Source organism: Procambarus clarkii, unplaced genomic scaffold (assembly GCF_040958095.1).
Source record: "Procambarus clarkii isolate CNS0578487 unplaced genomic scaffold, FALCON_Pclarkii_2.0 HiC_scaffold_99, whole genome shotgun sequence".
NCBI lineage: Eukaryota > Metazoa > Arthropoda > Malacostraca > Decapoda > Cambaridae > Procambarus > Procambarus clarkii.
Window position 1 is genome coordinate 1,610,147 of NW_027189132.1, and position 8,238 is coordinate 1,618,384.

Genomic DNA, 8,238 nt, shown 5'->3' on the forward strand with positions numbered 1-8,238 from the left:
TTTTTTTTTAAGAGCAATAAACAAGGGAAAAGTAAACACATTATATATAAATTTATTTATTTTATTAAACACTTAAGCGATTTACAACGATAATAATAATAATAATAATAATAATAATAATAATAATAATAATAATAATAATAATAAGAAGACTTCTTCTTGGTGGTTTAGCTAGCAGAGAGATGGGGAAAGGTTTTCATTCAGTCCATCGAACCTTCCCGGCATGCTAGTCAACCATCCAATCTGTAGAAAGGGTTTAGGTAGTAGACAGACAGATTAGGAGTCATTCATCCACTCCATCAAACCTTCCCAGCACGCTAGTCAGCCAGCCAATCTCTAGAAAGGGAAAAAGGTTATAAGCTTTTGTTGTCAATGTTGTAAAAATAAATACAGACATTATTATGTTCATCATTCAATCCTAACATAAAGTATTACTCACCGCACGATCATCCTAGCCAACTTCGTCACACAACGTTTCACACTCAGCATCAGTACCGTTTAAGCAGAATGTTTGCTTACACACAGGCCTTTTCATCTGAGAATAATTGAATTTCAACACTTTTTCATCATTCTTGCGAAATTGACCATATTTAAATGCTTCATCAAAGTGAAGCAGAGCGGCCTCTAATCCTAGTCTGGAAAAATGATAGACAAAATAAACGGCGTAATTCCCACAGAAGTAACTATTCAAGGATTGAATCCTTTTCTTCATAATATATAGGGTATAGTCTTGGAAGTAGGACATAAACTCTTCGAAATATCTTGAATAAGATCCTATTGCAGGATTGGCGTAGCTGTCTAGTATAACTATCTTGCTTCTACCTTCATCCTTATTTACATAGATTGTTATCCAATGCCCCATTTTATTACGAGAACCAGACTCCAGAGTGTTGATTATGAACACCACAGGTGTTTTTTTATGTATTTTTGTCAGTATTTTCCTTATGTCATCAGCTAGCAAACATCCTAGATAGTTTACCTTATCACCTAAATTACTTCTGATAGCCTCATTTATTTCCAAACAATTCATATTAGTATTTTATCCTCGCGTATCGCAAATAACGCGACGATCTGCGTTAATGCTGATCACACCTGTTGTAGACCCATAAACTAGAATGACTTTATTTCTAGCCACACTGCGTTTAAATTCCAAAGCGATCCGCAGATTACCACTTTTTTCAATCGGGATGGTGTCATCTATATCCTCAGGTTGTAAATTAAAGGCCAGTATGGTTCCACCAATCACATATGTGTCATAAGACAATATATTGTCCTTATCGAAGCCTAAGGCTTGTAATGCAGTGTAATACAACTTGGCGCAGTTGTGAGGGAAGTCGCACCCAATATTGACAATATTAGTGCTATTCTGCGATATTTATACTTTACTAAGCTCGCAGTTTTCCAAATAAAGCGGGTTGCGATTATATGCACCAGACACTGCCTCCATATCAAGGATGATCATATATAAATGTTCTGGTATAACAGTCCCCCACGGTTGGTCCATTGTTATCGAGCGCTGACCTGTGCCCAATATATACGTTTTGTATAAAGTTTTATTAAAAGTATACGTAATAAAAGAGTTGTTCTGCACCATGGCTTTATTAATAGCTACTAATCCTTCAGGGTACGGCAATACCCGATCCACCCATAGACGAGTAGACTTGATATTGTATTTAAAATTAGCGTGTTCATTATTGCTGAGTATAAGCCACTTATCAGGTTGAAGTTCGAGCCGCACCCAGATGTCCACATTATCCAAAACGTATTCACTAACTGATGTGACATCCAGCATTAGTTTAAAACAAGTATTCACGCCACTCGTTTTCATATCAGTCATCCGTTGCTTCTCACCAGCCGAGGCGTTAGTGAAATAACCAGCTTCAATTTTACCAGGATCGACACGGTTAAAAAACTGTGACAGTTTATCATAGCGGTTAGCTTTACACCCAGAAATCGTAGATAATAACTTTACGTACGACCAGAATGAGAATAATGAGCTGGTTTCAACTACTGTTTCGTTTAAATACACAATAGCGGATTTGAATAGAGTTTGCGATAATCCATTCACCAACGAAACGTTTTTAGCATCTCCTAAAGGTGTTGTTCCATCTTCTTCGGTTAGATCAATAGACAACTCCAAAGCTATAGATGATAAATCCACCAGTTGGCCATTCACCCCCTTGATGATGAATTCCAGATAGGTGTCTGTAAACTTATTATTGACCCCGGAATTCACAGGTAATACATGCACTGTTTGTCTGCTTGCAATTGTTGATTCCACCAATCAAGGGGAAAATACTTTAGGAAAGGCTTCACTAACAGCAGCTGTATAGTGTTCTAATGGCACCTGGAGGCCAAGAGCGTTATATCCGGCCATGTTCGCGCTTTAGACAACACCAGCCGAGTGAGAAGAATTTATGACAGCGCATTATTATATTTCGCTTTAGTAAAACGTTTGATGTTTACTAATTTGTTTGTTTGTTTATTCTTTTTCTGCACTCTTCCGCCTATCATTTGCTTCCCCACTCCTTTCAATGTTTCAACTCCGAGTTTCTTAAGAGATTGTTTGAAAGTTTGTTTGTCATTATTAATGTCGTCTAGTACGTTCTGCCCCAAGCTAAGCGCAGCCGGAGCTAGTGTTCTCATGATAAAGGGCTCAGCTCGACGCGCTATTCCGCTTAAAAAGGAAAATATTCTTCCACCACGCATATAACGTCTACTGCTGTTGAAAATCCTTATATCATCGGTCCCTCCACCTCTAGGAGGGGTTAACAGAATGTATAATTCCTCAACAGAGGGGGGAATAAAGTGGACACGCATTTCTCCGCTTGTTTCAGACGAATGAGGAGTAGGGGGAAAGCATTGGTGTTATATATCTCCTGCTACAGGACGTACATGCAAGACTTTTATGGTGCACCCACGTTCATCAAAATGTATTGGGTTACCATCTTGATCCCTAATAGTGATGCTGACGCTGTCTATCATGTTGGTGTTAAGGCGCACATATAGTTTTTTATTGTTGCTGTTATCACTTCCATTTAGGAAGATTACATCCAAAATATTTACAGACTGGTTCCCATATCTAGTAGAAGATATTTTATCGCAATAAACACACAGAATATCAACTCCTCCTCTAGGCATTGGCGGAAATAGACATGTGTTAACTACACTCGAGGCATACTGACGTTTTGCGAATGTCATATTCTATTTCTGGAACTAAGCCCAACACTTTCCCAAACGTTGTCTAAAATGACAATGTAACTCTACTGATGTTTTTATGCCCCGTTGCAGAGCTAATATTCTCACTAATCACAGTAGTGAACTTGTTTCGATTGGAGGAAGAATCATATTTAATACAATGCGTTCCATATTTAGCTGAAAATTGTTTTAATGCCTTTCCTAAAAAACTCAGTTTAGCATTACTTGAAAATATGGCCTCTATTTCTGTATTAATCGTGGTATTAATTTCTTTTATAGTTCCGGCTAAAACATCAGATGGTAATAAATGCTTTGAATGCATGTATCTCCCCTCGCCCACTTTCTCATACGTAACGCCTACACGTATATATGCCTCAGGATTATCACGCTTAATAACGTATTGGGAAGTGGGGAGGAGTAATTTTTGTAGACACATTTCATAACTCCTCCTGGGATCTAATTCTAGCTGGTTAAACAATCGATTTTGGAACGATGCGGGGATGTTATTGGGGAATAAATGCGTATCTGATACGCTGGTGGCGTATATCACGTGAGTGTCCATCGCTCCGTCTCCTTAGACTGCTTTTAGCCGAGTAAAGCTAGTTACACATTACATGCACATTTATATACACTCACCTGTTAATATACAATCCAGGAAGCATTCCTTTTACTGTGAGGATCAATCTTCGCAGTTGCCTTTCTCTTAACAGATGGAGCCTCATACACTTGACTGCTTGCCGTAGTATTACGGAATAAATCTCGTGGTGTAGAAGTTAGTGTGAAAAACAGTTGAGCAATGGGTAGTTTATCCGGTAAAAAAACAGATTTAAGCACAGTCATTTTATGTATAATGTCGTTAATTATATGTATGCCAGATACTGGAGCAAATACATTTCTATTCAGATCCGATCGAACGATTTCACTAGCATCATAATGGTTTAGGAAGGATCTTGCATATTCATGATCTCGCACTTTCAACTTCAAATCTATTAAATGTTTTATGGAAGGGTTGGTATGTAACTGAGGAGGAGGTGGTTTGACAGCAAGATGTTGAGCAGCAGCTTTCACAGTGGGGTAAGCGGGGCTGTGTGCAGCTTTCCGTTTGTCCACTATTTTACGCGGTACGAGATAAAAGGCTTTCATTTTTACTTTACTTACTGAACAACCGTGTAATTAAACTAGCTGCATTCGGCAAAATAATGGATAAAATACTGCCTCCTCGTTTGCTGGTTAATATCTGTTTCTTAGTTGACAGAAGGTTTCTTACAGGCTAGTGACCGAATAAGCAATTTATATTTTTTCAACTTTTTAATGACCTTGTTAGGCACAGGCAATTTTTTTTTTAAAGTTATTAAAAATTTATGATAAACAATTTATATGTGGTTTCTTCAATTTTTCGATCAACTGTTTTCTCGAGGAATACTGAAGTTTTGATAATAGTTGGATCAATTCCTTGTATTTATAAACGAAGGGGTCTCTTCATTATAAATGTAATATTGCAGCAGCATCAATCCATTGATCGAATGATCGATCATAACCTGCGTACCTAACTTTATACTGAAGCTTGCCAGAGACTCTACGTTGCCCCACTACCTTTTCAATATTAAAGGTTTGAGGCAAATGTGTGGGTGTTAATTCTTGTTTATAGAAGCCACCATCAATTTCTTCCCCATTCAGATCTTTTAGAAAGTATAAAGGGATGTGTTGTCTTCGATCAATACGTGTAACTGTAAATATCTCTCGGGTGTTCTGCTGCTTAAACCCTTTCTTAAACTTGGAAATGCGATCAGATAGAGTGATGCGTACTGTATCGCCAACACTCAATCGAGGAATGATAGTTCTCTTTGATTTGCTCGGGCTTTTATACATTAAATCAAATTGTTTGGCGTGTTCGCTGGGCGAGGATAGAGCGTGCACCTCCGTGGGTGTCTTCCCCCTCAATCCTCTGTGTGGGGTTAAATTATATGTTTTCACAATATCTGGTAGAGCCTGCATGTATTTTAAAGTGTTGTGCGCCGTCATAAACTTGTAAAGTTTACCTTTTAAAGTACGTATGAACCGCTCAGCGATTGAAGCTGTAGTCTCCTGAGAAAATACACTATATAACTGTACTTTCTTTGCTGCCAGCATTTTTTTCATAGTGGCGTTATCAAATTCGCCACCTTGATCAGAATTATTTTTGCGCACTCCCTGAGAATGAGGTGAATCTCCAATTAAAGCCAGAGCTTTACTGGTACTTTTCCCGTCCTTGCTGCGTAAGGGTACTACTTGAGCGTACCTGGAGAAAATATCTACACATACGAGTAAATATTTCACTCCGTCATTATGTTTGTCCAATAAACTCATCTCGGCCAAGTCTATAGCTTGAAATAGTCGTGGTTTAGGGCTTAACAGCCGACGCCGAGGGAATTTATGTGGTTGTAAATAATGCAACGTATAGGAGTCAGAGCTTTTCAGATAGTCCTTTATATCGGCTAGAGTTATACTAGAGTTAATTAATTTGGCGGCCTTATACAACCTCTGTACCCCTCCAAGCCCCCCCCCCCCCCCCCGCTAGATGAGGGGACGTTATATACTCGTTCCAGTACATCTTTCTTGCTCACCATTGGTAAACTATCTCATAAGGCGGTTCGTGAGCAATATTACCGTGTAATGTTATAGTAGAGGGAGTTTTCGAGCCCAGATCTAGTAGCATATAGCCGTAGGGTTGGCTAATAACTTTCTTATATAACTCTACAAATTTCTTTGAATCCTGTTTCCCAAATATTTGACGTCCGAGTGTTTCAATTTGTGACAGGTCTCTTGATTTAACCAATATGAAATGAGAAGCATTTAAACTAATATTCCTCGAATATTTACCAGGCAAAAATATATTTTGAGTAATCAATATGACGGAAACCATGAAATGTCGGCCCCTAGTAAACACGTCTGATACGAGTTTTGAATTCGCAGACTCTGTAAAAAGGTCATCATAGATTACTAAGATATGTGAGTCATTATCAACTCGCTCTTCCACAGGATCAATAAATGCTCGATCAGCTTCCTTTTAATTTGTGGATCTGATCGTAATTCAGAGTAACCTCCTCCGCATATAATTATTGAGGAGAACTTGTGCTGATACTTCCTTACAAGTTTACTGCACAAGTAGGATCTTCCGCTGTTTGAGTAACCAGCAATAATAACACGAGATGTTTCTCGGAAAATATCTAGATATTCCTCATGGATTATATCATAGGAACTGTCCATGATTAATGCTTCGTTAAGACTGCTAAAAACTAAGGAAATGAGGTGGTATTTATACAAACATAGTCATTTACAGGTGTTTATTCACATATTTTTATGTACAGTGTGACGATAATCTCCTTCAAGAGATTGAGCCTGCTCTTCCCTCCAAAAGACGTCGATATAAACATCTATATAAAACAAGTATGGAAGAAAAATCCAACAACGACAACACCAGCAAGGTTTGCCAGAGCGCAAAACGTATGCAGCCAGGAACACCTGCTCCACCTCAAACTGCCAAACTACCTGTCTTGTCGCCGGCTCCTCGCTGATTGGCTGTGAGTCTAGCTGCAACTGCACTCCACCCACCATACTACTTGATGTCTGGGGCCGCCTCGACCTCAGTCTTCAGAATATCCCGTGCTTTCGACAGGTTAACACGTCTCGTTGGTAGACTAAAGCCCCAGGCTTACGTGTACTAAGAGAAGTGATAGCTTGAAGCCAATATTCCGGCACCTATTTCCATTGTTTGCCATACTCTTGTTATTTGTTCATTTGTCTTAACGTAACTTTTCATTTTACCATTTAATTATTCTTATTATTTTGATTGCTTTTATTATACGAATTTGTGTGTCCATTTTATTTATGTTTTGCTTTCTTTAACGTAATTAAAATTTCATTGTTAAAATTTACTTGTGTTTTGTGTGTCTTCTCCTTACCTTACCACAGACGAAGTTCCAGAATTTCTATTTTTTTTCTATATGTGACGAGGCCATACCCCTAGCTTTTGAACAGCCGAACACCAACGCGTTACCGTCACAACAGCAACAATTTTTTTTTAAACAAATCATAGTTCTTACAGTTCACAAACAATAATATTAAACATCCTATTCATTTAGTATAAATAGTTATAGTCATATGGATCATCGATCTTAATACTAACTAAATTGTACAACATAAAATCTAGTGAGGGTTGAATAGTTTCTGAGCTGTAGCATCGCGTTTGCTACAGGGGCGGAATATTGGGTAGAGTCTCTGTGGTTGCTCTACTTCCTCCTCCATAAACACTTCTTCCATCTCCTCCTCTCCCACTTCTACATCCATCTCATCATCATTGTTATTGGGAATATCAGGATGATCATACGCTAAGGACTGTGTGGGGCTTAAAATGTAGCGTTTATCGTCAAATGCTGACAAACCTCTGCAGGTACTGCGACATGTACAAATCTTTCCTTGCACGTTACGTATAGATCTCGACACAAACCTAATTGAAGTTTATTTCTTTTTTTTTTTTTTTTTTGAGATATATACAAGAGTTGTTACATTCTTGTAGAGCCACTAGTACGCGTAGCGTTTCGGGCAAGTCCTTAATCCTATGGTCCCTGGAATACGATTCCCTGCCGCGAAGAATCGTTTTTTCATACAAGTACACATTTTTCTGTTGTGTTAAACAGAGGCTACAGTTAAGGAATTGCGCCCAGTAAATCCTCCCCTGCCAGGATACGAACCCATGACATAGCGCTCGCGGAACGCCAGGCGAGTGTCTTACCACTACACCACGGAGACTGCTATGTTTCAAGAGTGTGCTGAAACGAGTCGTGTGAGAGTTTCTCTTGTAGGTGGTATGGCACGCCCTTTCACTTACAAGTGTGCTCCCCATCATGTGTGGTGAACGAATATGTTTTAGGTCTGAGAGCAATTAACTGGTTAATAATCTAAGAGCCTATTTCAAACTTGAGCAATCCTAGTTCACCTTCTCGCGCTTTAGAGTAGGATGGATGTGTGTCATTAAAATTACTAAAATCCATACAGTCGAAG